The sequence below is a fragment of the Protopterus annectens genome, chromosome 4.part0 (genome assembly GCF_019279795.1).
Source record: "Protopterus annectens isolate FY-2018-M chromosome 4.part0, PAN1.0, whole genome shotgun sequence".
Classification (NCBI taxonomy): Eukaryota; Metazoa; Chordata; order Ceratodontiformes; family Protopteridae; genus Protopterus; species Protopterus annectens.
This window is the reverse complement of record NC_056733.1, coordinates 635,893,410-635,911,237: the sequence shown is the minus strand read 5'-3', so window position 1 is coordinate 635,911,237 and position 17,828 is coordinate 635,893,410. Positions and strand designations below refer to the sequence as shown.

Below are 17,828 nucleotides of genomic sequence, written 5' to 3'. Positions count from 1 at the left end.
ACAATGCTTATGCATATAAAAATTGCATAAATTGACACATACCAATAACAGTTGGGGGGGGGGCTGCCTTAACATAAAACATTAGAAATATGACTACACATTGGTACAGATTTCTTAATGAAAGCTTTGTGGTGAGTTAGGGGAAAAGAAATGCTACTACAAGCAAATGTATTACAATTTTCAATTCAGGTTATAACTACAAATGATGGAACAAAGGAGGAAGACCAAAGCACCGCTAAGTTGTTTCACCTACATGGAACAATGTACAATGTATTATACTACCCTACTGCCTAAAAGTGGCAATCATGAAAACAGACATCAATTTTCAGTGAACACAGGAAGTCAATCATTAATAAAAAAAAAAAAAAAAAAAAAAAGTGTAAGGGATATGCTTGGGAAAAGCCCTCTTGACCAGAAAGATGCTGCATTCCTCAAGCTTACTGATACAAATCAATGTATTTATCACTAAATACTGTTTCCCTGTAGAAGGAACATGTCGCCGTTTCTTCTATTCAAACTCATACAAGAAGACACCCCTATCCCATTTCACCTTAGGACATATCTCCTAACTCCAATTACAGTCTTAGAAGCCAGGCCAGAGAAGTTCTTACACTTTTAAATCCCCCTCCACTAAGCTGCATTCTACTGACCATAACCTCTATGTACTTGCTCCCAAGCTATGGAAATCAATGCCTCACTACCTTACTGAAGTTACAGACTACACAAAAATCCATTCCTCATTTTAAACAGTACCTAAGAGAACAACATACATACAAATGCTCTAACACAGGACTAATTAACTTAGCTTGTAAATACATGTGATTTTAATCCTTTTCTCACCATTCCTCAGCTTACTGTTTCACTCACTGGTATGTCTATATGTTCCCCAATATATAATCACCTAATACACACTGTCTTCTAATCACTCTCTACCTTTTCTATTAACTGTGCATTCTGTGAATAAACTCAACTACAACTCCTCTCATACTATACATCTGGTCCCTTCACCCTTTCCTCCCTTCCTAAAATTTGTTGTTTTAACACAGATACTGCAATACTTCACTTCTTTGTTGTAAATGTAATTACATATTTCAACACACTCAAAGCAACAACTTTTCCTGTTTTTTGTAAATGTATACATACACTTCCTGTATCACGATGCTTTTTGTACACATTTACTGTATATATATATATATATATATATATATATATATATATGTATGTATACATATACGGTCTCTTACTTAACATGTACTTCTTGTCATTACCACTTTCTAACTCTGGCTGAGACTGCTACTGGTCAGTCTTGATCAGTGCTCTACCCTAGTAAATAAAAGTAAAAAAATAACATGGAAAATATGTATTAAATGATGGAGTAGCAGAACAGTGAAGTAGATTACAAATAAAAACGATAACCAATAATTTAAGATATCTAATAAAAACATTTTTGCAGCATTACATCTGCATTATGCATTGTAATTTTGTGTTAACAATGCAAAAGAAATATCAGTTTTGTAAAAATTTCAAAATTAATTTTCAAAAAATGCAGCACAACCATGCCCAACATGAAGCAAGTAATTACATTACAGTTATGAGAGGCAAATTATGCAAAATAGCTTGATACAACTAAATTAAAAAGGTAAATTCAAAAATGTGACAGGATTCAATGTGATGGCTGCTCCGTACAATGTGTCAATTTATGCAATTTTTTTTCTGCCTTTGTTCAAACTAAAATGAAGATTAAGTAATGAAACTGAACACGTGCAAAAAAGTGGTTTAAACCAGGTGTAAAACAATGGGCACAATTAAAAAGGATGTAATATACACCGAAAACAGGAATGTTTAAACGGTGGGATACACACCCAAAACAATAACGGTAAAATTAAGTGAGTCTTTTAAGGTATTAAAGCAGACATTAAAACATAAGAAAACAACCAAGTGCTGAAAGTAAGAACGCATGATTTGGATAATGCAGTAAAATGTTAGAAACATGTCAAAAGACTACAAAAATCTCACAAGCCTAGAGCATTTATTTTATGTCTCCATTTCCTCCTTGTGTCTATATGAGGCCTTTCTTCTTGGGTTCCACATCCACAAAATGAGCAATTGCATGTTATGACTGTTGAGATATTTACAGGTAAATAACGAACAAATAAAACCTAACTACAGATTTTTGTTCTGGCTTGTACATACGCCAAAAAAACATATTTGTTTGCTCTAGGGGGCACTTTTATAGACAGCTTTCTTAGGTTAATAGGTTTATACTTGGCTAACAACCACCAGAGCAGTATTAAATACAAAGTCACTGATAGCAACTTAACTTGGTAGTCATTACTGAAATGTTCACTCAGGTGAAACAGCATAAGAGTGCTTCTAATAGTAAACAAGAAATGCCACTTTCAAGTTATTGCCATGAGTACTGCATATTAATCAGGTAACCATAAGTCCACTGCAGTGTGTTAAGGCATACAAAATTACAGTTTGAAAATAGCATTACATGGACTGTGAGATAAAGCTAATTAATATATTTTCCACCATCCTTCAAGAACAGAGAAGTGTGCTGAATTTACATCAGTTCAACAATTTATTTTTATCATATTACGATGAAAATCCCCTTTTCATTTTAGAGTAGAGTATTCAGTTCTATGTTTTGGTGAAAAATGTTAAAAGAAATTCTCATTTCAAACATTTTTCTTTGCAAAGTACATCAATCAAACATGGTTCTCTTTCTAATAATGAAACACCTGAAAATGACTTGTGCTCTTCATAACTTATCAAGTTAGTCAAATAATCAGTACCAAAACAAACAGGTAAATATATTGTAACAATAATAGAAGAAAAAGGAATGCAAATTAACTTTCAACGGGAAGTTCCTGAATGTGATTATATCCCAGTGCCGTTTCCCCCTTGCTAAGCTCATAAATTGCTACTAGGGAACACATTACATATTTGTTTTACACACTGCAGTGAAGGAACAGTAAAGAAGTGCAAAATAACTGCATGTTGTACTTCATTACTTGGAACATGTAATTCAGCTACTTATGGCTTCATTATCGTATTCTGCCACTTACCTTTGTTTTGACGCTCTGCACTAAGTACAAAGCTGTTTAATGAATAACAAACAGAGGTGCTATCATGTGCATGACATGCATACAATAGCAGCACTAAGTGTAGGCGTTCATGAATCTGGCCCACAATATATACGGACAATTTATTTAACCAGTTAATCTCCATGTGCATTTTTTGAAGTGGGAGGTATTGACCTGACATCCTAGCTGCAGACAAGTAAATAACCATTATCTTCTCTTGTTCAGTCTGGTGAGTGGAGTATCTGTGTGTTGTAAAATAGAGTCCCCTATGACAAAAGTCCTAGGTAATGTGTGTGCTTGCCTTACGGTTTTTGCTCCTGGGACTCCACTGGGTGCAAATGTATGTATGGTGTTTGGTGTTTTTGGTGAGTGTTTTAGAGACTGCCAAGGATACACGTTGCTGTTTATAGGTTTAGGAGGTCTTTAAGGTTTGAGAAGATCACTTTTTAGTGCCTCAGCATAAGTTGGTCTGTGCTACGTGTAACGTGTGTTTTTGACAACCTTATTTGTATGTGAGGTTTTTTGCCTACAGTGAAATTGTGTATGTGCATCTCCTGCATACTGTGTTTGTTTCTTTAAGGATTAAATGGCTGTGATCATGAGATAATTGTTGGCTATGGAGACATTTGTAAATTGCATATCTTTCTTGTCCAGACCTGCGTTTGGTTGGGCAACTGTGGGTTGTGGACTGGGTTATATAGAGGTCTGTTTGGGTGGTCTCTGGAGTTTGGCACTACACTATGTTAGACTGTGCTAAGATTTGATAGTAATGCTGTTAAATGTGCAAACTAGCTGCTCCAAGCTTGTCTCCGTGCAATAGCTTTGCTTTAGCCACACTAAGTTACAGGTTTCAGTTCTAAGGTAGTTTTACAGATAAAATTTACTTTGTGGGTGTTTGTGTCTGTACAGGGCACTGCTAATCTCCGGATGTAAAAATACCAAGAAAGATTGCTTGCAAGTACAATGCTAAAACAAAACAACTTAAACTACCTTGACAAAATAATATCATGTATTAGGAACCTTTAGAATGATTTAAAGGCAAAATCAACAAATACAGCAAAAATAAAACAGTAGCACTCAACATTTGAGTATATTTCTGAACAATTCAACAAATCTTTTACCTGCCAAGGATGGAGCAGGATTAACTCAGGACAACTTCAGTGTGTGGTTTGGGCACTAAACAGATGGGGAGCTCTGGGAAAATGAACAGGAGACCATTTGCAGTAAGGGAGGTTTACACTCAAGTGCAATAATGATCTGCTGGGTGAGCACTTAGTATTATGGATTAATGTGGATAACAATGGGTGGAAAAGTACTTCAAATACATTACACAGCAGACTATATAGCAATAAAAGAGGAGAGGGAGGGACTCAGATTACCATACGGGCAGAAGCTAGAGAGACTGTCTTTTTTCATCTGGAGCTCTTTCCTATGTTTAGAATTTCAGAAGCTTTTCAAAAAAAGTAACAAAATAAACAGAAAGGCACTGGAATGCAACTTGAAGCAGGCACATACAACTATAAAAAGTACTGAACCTACCACAGACTAATGAAACAGGCTATGCACAAATTTACTAATAATGCTGTAATAAATGACTAAATGAGGCTCAAATTGGGCAGCAGATCACAGTCCTGCAACAGCTGTGAAGGAAGCTACAAGACTGAGGCTCCAGACTGGGTTAAAAATACAAAAGCTTTTTTTTTACATGTAATTCTACTTATGGAAATATACATGCAGTATAATATATAAACAATGTTAAAATCTTGCAGAAATGCACAATCTTCCCAAAACTGCAAATGAAGCTACAAGACTAGTGTCCCAGAATAAATGAAAAAAATGCAAACAGATCACTTTTACTGGCTAAAACATGGACAAAAAAAGCAGAGAAGTACAAAAACGTATCACCACACAGGTCATTATAAGTGCAAATTAAAATATTTAAGCAGAATTTAAATAAAAGCATGTTTTTCTCTTCTTCCCTTTTGATGAAAAATTGTTCTCACACTTTAGGGCTTTCTATAGCTTTGAGTCTTGAACAATAGATTTGGTTAATGGTAAAGGTGTTGCTCCACAGACGCAAGGTACAAGGTTTGCTTCTCACCTTTGAGGGAAATTAGCTAGACTTAAAATGTGTCTGAAAGTTCAGCTAGCTGGATACTGACCTATAAACCTACTCCTCTCACAGGCACCTTGCAAAGGGGGGGGGGGGGGGGGGCAAGCAAAACGAAAAAACAACAACACTTAAGGTACACTTCTCATGTATGTTTAAATTTGTGTGGAATGTCTTAAAACTCCCACTTTTCTCTTTTATTACTAAGTTAAGGCAGAAGGAATCGCCATAGCTGCTATTTACATGACCCATCCTTTCTATCTCCACTGGGAGATTCCTTTTAGAATTTTATAGTTCTAGGCTGCTGTAACAACAGAGACATACCCACTATCAGTTATCCCCACACTGTAAGGAAAGACTCCCTTACTCCATTAAAGTGGTAGAATAAACCAGGCTGGTTTTCTGTCATGGGGCAGGGATGGGGGGACAGGGGTAGATCATAAGATAGGATTAAAAAAACCCGACCTGAAGGAGGACAGCAATGACCCACCCACCCACCCACCAAGGGCACTGGACCGGGATCGACTGGAGTGGCCAGCAGACCTAGAGAAGGACATGGGGCACTTGTCAGAGTGAAAGGAGGGGAGAAAAAAGAATAAAAAAAATAACTTAAGAAAACTCACACTGACAAGTGATTCATGTTATTTTAGAAGTACAAAACAAATGCTCAGGATTAAAAGGCAAAGTTAAAAACTAGAGTGTTGCTTGTTGTAGAACACTTATGAACAATACTGGTAAAGTGGTATGTGAAGACAAAACTGTAAAGTTGCAGCAAGATGCAAAGTCTCCTGATGCAACAAGAAATGTACTGAATAACCTCTATAATGTACTTATGTAACACAAGTCTCATATCAAGCATCTAAGGAATACCAGGTGTGAGATGATGACTCTTCATAGGGAAGATGGAATGCTTATACCAAAGTTAACAGGGATGAAATTACATAGGAAGCAATCCAAATGCAAAGATATAACACTTACAAGGAAACCATTGAAGGATACTTGAGCTTGCACTTACATGCTATACAGTTAAATCCTAATCCAGTCTTCAGTGACTCTCTCTTCCTGGAACAGGGTAAATTTAGCATATTTTACATTTTGGGAATCTTATCTGTCGACAGGCTTGTAACAAGTACATTACCATGCGAAAATTATACCACAAGTTTACACCTCAAGCTGGATAGAAGAAACTAATGAACAAGAAAAACCTAGTCCAGTATTTCACTCTCTTGCAACACAACCAATAAGCACATGCTAAAATCTGTGTATACATGTGTGTGCATTTATTTATTTGAGTTTGTTTACAAGCAGCAGAGCTCTGATCTCAAAGGAAAAATTTGAGTCTCAGTCAGGAAGTACAAAACTGTAAGAACAACAGTACACAATATATTACAATGAAGTAAAGATAGTCACAGTTGAATAAATTTAAGCAGGAAATACAAGACAGTTCCAATAACACATTTAAGAAGAGCAGGTTACTGTACCGATATGTATAGTGCATATTTATGTATACAAACACACATATATGCCCCAAAAGTAGTTTTATATATGGGGGGGGGGGCGAAGTGAAAAGGAGGATGAGTGGCATGGGTGAGCCAAAGGTTGAATGTTACAGTAGGTGACCATAAGAGGTGAAGTACCATCATACTGCAAGTTACCATTATATGCCAGAAAATGATGTAAACATATATAAATGAAGGTGTTATGCTACGTTTCCAGAATGGCAATATTTGCATTTAAAATGGCTTAAAAGGTAGGCTTTCAACTAGGTACAAAACAATGGGCACAAGGTGATTTCTTTGGGATAAGAGGGGAGAGATTCCCATAGCTTTGGACAAGTGCAGAGACACAGGGCTTAGTACACCGAAGACTGGTTACTAGAATTTCAATCAGGGGACCACTGTAGTCCTAGCTTCCTAGGTTACAGAAGGACATCATTAGGGAGAGTCCATACCATAAAAAAAACAACCTATTTACTTACTGGCATTTGTTTTTATTATTACTTAAATAGAAATAAGCTCCATCAACTACAATATCTAAATAATAAATGCTATTTACACAATGAATTATGGTGCAAGCTTTAGAAGTGAAAGTTAGATGAGCAGGTGGAGAGATGATGGTTGCTGCAGATAAGGACATATTTAATCTTGCACTAGTAAGTCAAAGAGGCCTTGTTAATATTAATGAACATCAGCATACTAGGCAACTGCTAAAACACTTCTTTCGGCTTTTCCCAGTTAGGAGTCGCCACAGAGTATCACCTGTCTGCTCATGATTGGCAGTCGAGTTTTACGGTGTTGAGTTGCCAGCCCGGCGCCCAACCTTCTACAGAAGAAACAGGCACACACTCATGCCTATGGCCAATTTAGAGTGTCCAATTCATCTACAGCATGTCTTTGGGATGTGGGAGGAAACCGGAGCACCCAGAGGAAACCCACGGAACCACAGGGAGGACATGCAGACTCCACACAAAAGGCACCCCAGCCGAGGATCGAACTGGAGAACCTCTTGCTGTGAGGCGGCAACGCTAACCACTGCACCACCATGGCCGCCCTAGGCAACTGCTAAAACACTACTGTGCAAAAACAGGCACAAGTACATGCATCCCAGGACTAATCCACGTGGTACTCATCTACATGATAAGAACTCACTACAGCTGTACAAACAGCCATTTTACTTTTTTTCTGTTTAATTTTTTTCTCATTTTAAGATGGCTAGTAAACTAGATGAGAGTTTTCTTTTTAAATAGATAAACGAAATGAGGATGCTGTTACAGAGATCAAATACTGCCAGCCTAATTAAGAAGTATTTATGGCTGTTGGTGATGATTAAATCAAGAAACAAGGACAAATCAACGCCCCACTGTTAAGCCCCTCATGAATGTAAATAGATAACTGCTGCAAGAGCAGAATTAAGACCTCAATCCAAAGTTGTCAGAGTCAAGGGGGGGGGGGGGAGTGCTGCCCTTTTTATTACTTGTGCCAAGGTATACACTACTGTTGCAGAACTTTAACAGTTGGTTCCCAATAAAGTTCCACCTTTACTTAGAGCTATTAGAAATGCTTCCTCCTACAGTACTACAGTCTCCCATGATAATTCTGTGTAGTTAACAGGGATGGCAATGTGGCATGTTGCCAGCCTGATTAATGTAGTGGGATCAGGGCAAAGAATTTGAAACCTGAACCTTTAAATTTAGACAGGAGCTTTCTAATAAGACACAGACTCGGTTATTTTAAAAAGATGTCAAGAGTCATTAGCATTAATTATTTATAGAAATTCCAGTATAGGGCTGGTTTAGGGAGGAAGGAACAACATTTGCAAAAGAGCTCCTCAAGAGATCTGCAGCCTACTTACCTGGCTTATAAAGAGGTGAGGTAGATGACTAATACCTTTTCAAAACCATGGCCTTCAAAATGCTGTGGTTTGGTCTACATATAAAGGGAATGAGCCATAAAGGGATTCAAGTCGGCAGTCATTGCACTCAACATGCCATAATTTACCCATTCATCTAAAAAGGCATGTGTTAAACAATGGTTTCAGCAAACAAAAACTCAAAACTGATAAATTACTAGACAATCAAAAATTATTAAGAACATTTATTATAACTTCCCTTTTCAGAGACTTCAGCTAAGGTAACCTATTGTTTTCACAAAAGAAATCAGAATAACTAAACCAAAAGTTGCCAGTTTTGGCAAACAGGAAAGCTACGCAATTATACGCATACTAACAATAAATACTTCACATGACATTTATAAGCTGAAGATAAAAGCCATAATGTAACCAGTCATAAATCATTATAGACTAATAAATTTACAGCTCTAACATTATTAACAATTATGAAAAAACTAACCGGTTACAATACAATGAGCATTTTTTTAAACTGATAGGGAAAAAAAATGAAGAAAAACATCACCAGACCAGTTTACCAGTTAATTAAACCAGACTAGTCAGGTCATGCAAAGGGAACTGCTTCATATATTCTTTGCATCAGTGTGTGTACACATTATATGCATGCAAATATACACATACACATATAAATATATATTTTATATGGTTGCAGTAATTGCCAAACTTGCCTTTCAATGACAGTCTACCTCTGGGTTTTTATATGAAAAGCAATCATTTGTCAAATGCAGGAAATTGCAAAAGTAGGAAAATACACTGCTTGTTTTGTGTTAGTACAACTGGACACACAATATACTTCTCATTCTTCTTCTTCTTTTGGCTTTTCCCGGTTAGGTGTCGCCACAGCGGATCACCTGTCCGCTCATGAATGGCAGTGGAGTTTTACAGTGTTGAGTTGCCAGCCCAGCGCCCAACCTTCCACAGAAGGCACACACATGCACGCACTCATTCTTAGGGCCAATTTAGAGTGTCAAATCCACCTACAGCATGTCTTTGGGATGTGGGAGGAAACCAGAGCCCCCGGAGGAAACCCACGAGACCACAGGGAGGGCATGCAGACTCCACGCAGAAGGCACCCCAGCTGAGGATTGAACTGGAGAACCTCTTGCTGTGAGGTGGTAATGCTAACCACTGCACCACCGTGGCCGCCCCACACAATATACTTCTCATAATACTCTAAAATCGAGAATCATGATTTTTGGAACTCCGCAAAAGTTTCCAAAAAATCATTGCATACATATAATTGGCAAAAATGTCTGATGTTTACCAGCCTTAACAGAAGAGAAATATCTAGGACTAACCTTAAAATCATTTCTCTTTCCCAAAACAATGAACACAATACTAACACCAGTCAGGGACAGCTTAAATAACAAAATATATACTTATCATAACTTGGCATCTGTGTTGTCCATTTTCATTCTTCCACAAGAATGGGTCTAGGATCTGATCCTCGGATCTGACTCGGCCGCATATATAAGACTTTGGATCGAAATCTTGAGCTCCTCCCTCTACCCATAATGCTCTATTCCATCCCCAATTCCTCAGACTGAGTTTGCTGCCTTACTGTCCACTGTGTAATAGAGACAGAACTGACACAAGAAAAAGACTGAGGCTCAAACCAGGAACATGAGGGTTCCAAAATCATACAAAGATCCCTCTAGGAGTGACACGGTCTGGAGATGGCTGGGAGGGAAGGTGATGAGAATGAAGATGGACATCACAGATGCCAAGTTATGGTAAGTACATAACTTCTAAATCTGATGTTGTCCTTTTCGCTCTTCCTCATGAATGGGTCAGGGTCCTCAGCTATGTAACTCTGAGAAGGTCCTCAAGGAAGGACATGCCAAAACACTGTTGAACCAAAGGAAGCTCTGTTTCTGGAGACAATATCTAATTTGTAATGTGTAACAAAGGTATGAGTCTTTGACCAAGTGCCTTCAGCGCAGAGATCATCAATGTAATTTCTTGAAGAAAAGGCAGATGAAGTAGCCCCAGATCTACTGGAATGAACTACAGGAGGACGAGGCCACTCCAAACCTTTTTGAGAATAAGTCAGTGACATACAATTAGTAATCCATCTGGCCAGAGTAAATTTGGAAACTGCCCGATCTAAGCTGGGGTCTATGGTCAATCAGCGAATGGTAAAAGCAGCAAACGGCATTACATCGTAAATGCAGTCATTAAAACCTCATGTGGGGGGGCCTCCCCTGCTAATTACATATGCTAACTCCAAGATCACAGTACAGTGGAGAAAGAACAACTTTCCTTATCCCTATTGTGATGACAGGAGGTATTGCCAGCCATGCTAGGGAGATGTAGGCCAGCAGATGTATAACTTGTGCCAGCTCAGCTAGCTGGAATTTTGTAAATAATTATATGTCCTTTGTATATCCAGCTGATTTGTACAGATGCCTGTGCTGAAAATGTATTTATGAGCTTTGCTTGTGTTAACTGTGTTAAAATGTATCAACAATGGACCCTGCTGAAATGAAGAGAAATGTACATGTATTATGGTATCTGAATCAAATGTATATGTTTTAATAGAGAACACTGGCACAGCAATGGTTAACCAGCTGGCCTATTTTAAGAAAAAAAAGGGAAATGTAAATGAGCTGTTAAATCACTGAATGTCACCCCCACAGTGCTGAAGAGGCCCAGAGATGGTAGGTCTGGGAGAAGCCATTATCTGTTAGCTTTTGTAAAGGAGGATGGAAGGGTTGTAAATATTTCTGGCTCCTAGGCATTGCCATAAAAGCTCTAAATGTGTATTATAGCAGTCAGCCAAAGTTCAGTCTCAAACTTCAAAAGCAGATATTGTGGGAACCTAGAGTCAGGTGACCAGAGGAGGTCATTCTGCAAGTCATCTTGGAGATTATATTTTACAGAGAGAATAGAGTATTCTGTTTGGGAAGCCTAACAAGAAAGACCGCTCACGTATTTCATCTTGCCTTGCCCAAATAAGTTATAAGGGAACAGTAAATTCTCTTAGATTCAGTCAGAAATATATAGTCAGTTTAGAGATTGTTTTCATTTATTTGTATGAATCTATCTATCGATGTTGTTTTTGATATTTTCTGTGATTTCAAATCTGTGGTTTACTGTGAATATATATTCAATACTTTCATGTTCTTTTATTATTTATTATTAAATATATTTAAAACCTTTATTGTGGCTGGTTCTACTGGAGAGCATCTAACCTTTGAGAGTACTTGTATTTATTTGCTGACACTGTGTGGGCCACTCCAGAAGGCCTAGCCATCTTGGTGAACTACTACCATTTGTATCAGTATTATTATTACACAATATAATTGAACACCCTTTGTTATGGGCCTGAGAGTGGCTGATTGTGAAGTGTCTGGTGGCACTGATAACTAGCTTATACTTTGGACAGAAGGGGGCAAAGCAAGTAAACCTGTGCTAGCCTTTCCCAGGTGTGTGTGCGTGTGAAAATTAAATCTCTCAGTCCGTGTGTCAGCTGCTTGGGCCAGGGACAGAAAGCACTGTATTTAAAGACAGGGTGCTGGGGAACTTAGCTTGGACACTAGGCTGAGGACCTAACCCTACAGCTGTACCAGTGGGAAGTCTTATTGGGGATCTGGAGGGAGACAAACACAGAAACACCCAGATCCCGGGCTGAGTGTATTCCCTATGTGCTCTTAAGGGAAATTGTACTTGATACAGACAGGTCTGTATCTGGAAATGCCGAGTGTATCCATTTGCATTTCAAGTGCACATCCCTCTCCAGTGTCACTGGTGAGGATTCAGGTTCCTTGATTACTGGCCCAGAGTGGGGACGACAAATAGTGGTGCCCATCACATACTGGCAGCAGAGGTGGGTGGCACACCTACCATGATGCTATCTTAGTCAAAATGGCTCGATGAATGGCATGTTTGACAATATATGCAATTTGATATTTTTGTTTTTCAACAGACATACATGTATCCACCAAATGGTTAGGGGAAAATGATAAAAACAGTTGTTCAGACTTCCTGTAATGTTTTGTTCTGTGAAGACAAAAATGCAATTGTCTGTGAACATCAAGAAGGTGCCTTTATTAGTCGAGTTTGGATAGAAAAATGGCAATTGTATGGACTGGTTAATGTTAGACTCCATGGCCACTTTAGGCAGAAAGGAAGGGGTGGTTCGTAGAGACACCCTATCCTTATGGAAAATAACACAAGGAGCCCTAGACGATAAAGCCTGGAGCTCAGAAATTCTTTCTGCTAAAGTGACAGCTACTAAAAGGGTTTTTTTTTTCCCAAGAAAGAAACTTCATATCACATTTCTCCGCCAGTTTGAAGGGTTTCTGAGTTAACCCTTGAAGGGCCACTGTCAGATCCCAAGGAGGAGAGGGATCCTTTATTGGAAATCGAAGGAGGAAAATTCCCTTCACGAAAGCTTTACATAATCTGGAAGATGTCAGAGACAATGATTCATTTTCAGCATGAAAGTTGGAATTGGCTGCTAACTGAAGTTTAATAAAACCTAGTCCCTTCCTTTAAAAGGGTAGTGAGAAAAAGAAGAATGGCCAAAATAGGTGCTGAAAAAGGGGTCAATATTCTGCTTGGAAGCCCATACAGAAAATCTTTTCTATTTGCTTCTGTAGACTTTTTTGGTGGAGGCCTTCTGGGAGGCTAATATAATGTCAAGAATTGCAGAAGTGAGTATGGACCATTTTACGATCACTGAAGTAGGGAAACTATGCAGTCAGTTTGAGGGCATGTAGACTGGGATGTTGAATTTCTGATGGATGAGATAACAAATCCTGAGTGGGCTTTGATTCTTGCAAGTGAGACCAGAGGAAGGGGAGCCACACCTGTCGATGCCAGAATGAGAATAAGTGAGCTCTTCAGCTTGCTTGCTTTCTGTAGGAACTTCGGGATCAGCAGAAAGGGGGGTAGGCACAGAGGAGACCAGGGGGCCAATCATGAATCAGAGCATCCCTCAGTGATTCCCCCAGAGGGGGGAATCAGAGCAAAGTACTTGCTGCACTTGTTGTTGAGGGGAGAGGCAAAAAGTTTGCAGAAAGGCTGACCCTAGCAGCTGAAGTTCATATTCACTGCTGTTTGATTGAGGGACCACTCATGAGGAATCAGAATGCACCTGATGAGTCTGTCTGCCAGCACATTGGCTTTCCCCAGTATGTATGTTGCAATGAGAAAGCGGACTGAAAGGATCACCCATTCCCAACTCTCATGGCCTCTCTGCACAACAGGGAGGAACAGGTTGTTCTTCATTTATTGATGCATCAGTATCAGACTACTGACATATTGTTTGTGTGGATTGCAATAGTCCTTAGAGGGTAGACATCCTGGAAGGCTTACAACGTTAGGACGACTGCTCTCATCTCTAGGACAATGATCTGCAACTTGGTCTTTGAGGGGGACCATGTGCCTTGAACCATCTTTCCCATGAAATGTCCCCAACCCCCACCCCATCTGGGAAGCGCCTGTGGTCACTCTGGCAATTGGGGGAAGAAAGGAGAATGGCCTACCCAGAAACAGTTCATCTGACTGGATCCACCAGCGAACAAGATGTTTGCAAATTGGAGCAAGTTTTATGGGAAATGATAGTGGCTGGTAAAGAACAGACCACTGCAGTCAGGGTCCATTGAAGGATTCGCATAAAGAATCTTGTTAGTGGAACTAGAAGAATGGCAGCTGACACTGACCGCAAGAACTTGTAGTACTAGTTTGCTGGAGGAGATGAACGAAACAGTATGGCCTGCACCTTGTTTCTCAATGATGTGAGGCGATGAAGACGTAATGATGCCACTTGATTCGTAGTATTCAGTTGCGTTCCTATAAATTCCAGAGTCTGTACATGAGTTAGATTTAATTTGGTATGGTTTACAGAAATGCCTAAGGAGTTGGAGATCTGAAGCAAGTAAACCCTGGCTTGTAGAAGTTGATGCTTGGTTGGGGTGGTGAGGAGCCAATATTTGAGGTTGGGAAACACCTGGAATCTTTTGAGTCTCAAGTGAGCCATCACAACTGCCACGCATTTAGTGAACATCCTATGGGCTGTGGTGGTCCAAAGGGCAGTGCTCTGAATTGGTAGTAATTGGCTCCGAGCCGAAAATGCAGGTGTGTCCTGTAGCACTTGTCTATTCTGATGTGATAGTACTCATCCTGGGGATCTAGAAAGCACATCCAATTGCCCCTGCAGAAGAGGCAGGATGAACTGAACAGTAACCATTCAGAACTTTGAGTTCTGTACATACTGATTCAAATTGTTTAGATCCAAAATTGGTCTCAGGTCCACTATTTTCTTTGGCACTAAAAAGAAGCGGGAGTAAGTTCTGAATTATATCTGTTTAGGTGAGGCCTCCTGGATGACTCTCTTTTTGTAGCAACTTTTGAATTTCTTGAGCCCTGAAAAGGCCCCTGACACTTCCGGAACAACATTTTCTTACCACCTCGCTGGTTTGTACAGAATGTACATTGAGATGCAGAAAATTTGATTCTAACAGCACAGTCTTTCCCTCTGACTGCTGCAGATGAGGGTATCTTTCATCAATGGCCCGAACAAGGAGGAGCCATCAAAGGGGGCATTAACAAATGACACCTTGAAAGGTTCCACAAAGTTACATAGCCTCTTCCAGGCATGTCTCCTAATGACTATCTCTGAATCGGGTGCTCGTGAAGCACCCTCCACTGCATGGGAGATCAGCTTCATCGATGAACTGGCAATGGATGAAAAAGTAGCCAGTTGAGGAGAAACCTTCTTGAGATCCTCTGCAGATATGGACTCAGAGACAGAATTTGAAAGCTCCTTGATCAAATCTCTCTGTAAGCAGGTGAAATGTGCCAGGTAGTTCAACGACCTCAGGATTAATGTAGCTGAGGCGTACATGTGCTTTTCAAATCTGTCCATCACTCTGGACTCCCTGTTCAGTGGATGGACAGAGGAGCTTTGTTCAGCTAACTCCTTCTTAGTGGCTGCTGTTACAACTATGGCATCAACAAGGATTCCCTTGCTCCAGTGAGGTCTGTCTGAAGGAGGAACTAAAAATTTGTCTGGGTGGTTGGGGATGGGATTGACAGTGTCCAGTTCCTTCCAAACCCGGCGGAAACCAGACCAATAAGTTCATCTGCTGGATGGATTCACCCAAGATGTAGATGGATCAGCCCCGAAAGCCTCCAGGAACACTGATTCCTCAGGAGAAGTTTGGGCAGACCAGACACCCTTCTGTTTGAGGATTTCCAAGATGTTCCAAAAGTAAAGATCATCAGGTGGCGATCATAGAGATCCGTCCCCCTCATCAAAATCGGTGTCTTCCACGAGAGACTCCATAGGTGAGTTTATGTCAGAATAAGAGGGAAATCCCTCTGGGGAACAAGTGTGGAGGCTTCCTGGAGCTGGCTGACCTTAAGGAGCAGAAATGATGGGCAAAAAGGGCTTGGACCCAATAAAGGACAAGAGATAGAATTCTGAGATTTGAGAGGACGGCTCTCTATGCAAAGAGAAAGCCCTTTCTATTTACCTGAAAGGCAGATGGACCCGGGGACACCTCTCCTCTCCCCTCCCCTCCCTCCTCAGAGTTGAGTACGAGAGGTCAGGTCCAACCCTGCATCTGAGGCCTCCTGAGAGAATTAGACTGAGCTGTCAAGAGCAATGTACCAAGGGGAAGGGATGGATCTGACAAAGTAGGAGCCAAACCCAACCCCTCAGACCCACTGCTGACTTCTTGGATCCAAGACCCACTCTGATCCAAAGGTATCGGAACAGGGATAGTCAGGGAAACCATCAGAGTTAATGAAGGGAACTTCCTTGGATCTGACGCCGACTCTCTTGGGGACCCTGGGACTCTGAGACCACAGGTCAGATCGGAGAAGTAGACAGGCTGGGCAGATGCACTCACAGATCCGAGAGGGGATGGAGTTGGCAGGAGCCCCATGTGGATCTGATCTGAGCCCTGAGAAATCCCCACATCATCCTGTCCACCTCTGTCTCCATCAAGCTCCTAGAAGATCTGGATGATGGTACAGATGCAGGCCTAGAATGCTTCCTATAGGTTTGAAATAATTGTAAGGGCAGAGCCAGAGGAGCAGGCTTTAACACAAACTCCAGTGACTGGCTCCTAGTTGTCTGATCAAAGAGTATGGGATCCATGTAGGTGCATGGTAAGAGAGAGCTGGTGATGGTAATCATGCTTGTTGGATCTGATGAGGCCTGTGGATCTGAAGTCTTCCTATATTTCACAGCTGGCTCCAATAAGGCCCTTGCAGACATCTAAAGTACTCGTTTCTTGAAGCCTATGGAGCCATAATGAGTTTTAGTGGGGTTTGCCCCCCAGGAGAAGCAGCAGCAGCTGGAAGTAAGCCTTTAAGTATTAATTTGTTGCACTGGTCGGAGAGGGCCCTGGGGTAAAATTGGCACATATATCGCAGGCTGACTTCAGATGCTGAAGCCCCAGGTAGTAAACACACCTTGTGGGCATCAGAATTGGGGATCTTAAGCCCACAGCAAGTGCATTTCTTAAAACTGGTGAGCTTCTCATACATGCCCACCAAAAAATTAGAGAACTGTACAAGAAACAGAAGATCTTAATGATTAAGAGTGTATGAGCTACATGCCCTGGACTAGCCTACACATTTACACTAAGTTCTACCAAAAAGGCACATTTAGCACTGTACACCCTAAACACAGAAAAAAAATATTTTTAATAGAAATATTAATAAAGGTGATAGAAATATAACAAGTGCCAAAAGGGCATGAAAGGAAGAAAGATGGGAAGATAGAGAAATATACCCTAATGCCAGCGACCACCTAAAAAACAAATTACAGGGAGGAGGAGAGAAGGAAAACAGTAACTATTATATTTAAACAGTAAAAAAAATATTGTAAAAGATTATCTAAGGCTGATACATTAAGAAGATAGAAAAATGCACTCCCACTGCTCGAGATTCGATCCATCTTGACACGATGGCGGCAAACAAGATCTGAGGAGTTAGGGATAGAATAGAGCACTATGAGTAGAGGGAGGATCAGAAGTCGTATATATGTAGCTGAGTGTGCTCTAAGGATCGGATCCTAGACCCATTCATGAGGAAGAGTGAAAAGGACAACATCAGATCTGTGCTGCAAACTTTCTCATCTTCTCACACTCATTGCTTTCCTTACCACAGCTAAGACTGTACTAATTCTAAAAACTGAATATGGTTTCCAACTAACTACTTTCCACCACAGAAGCGACACACACATATATACACAAAAAATCAAA

General features: G+C 40.2%; 1 protein-coding gene across 8 annotated transcripts in view; it reads right to left on the bottom strand.

The window, feature by feature from the left end:
• The window catches only part of CLIP1 (CAP-Gly domain containing linker protein 1), a 4,646,656-nt gene that overhangs the window by 1,421,605 nt on the left and 3,207,223 nt on the right, over positions 1–17,828 (bottom strand). The gene's annotated exons all lie outside the window — the stretch shown is intronic.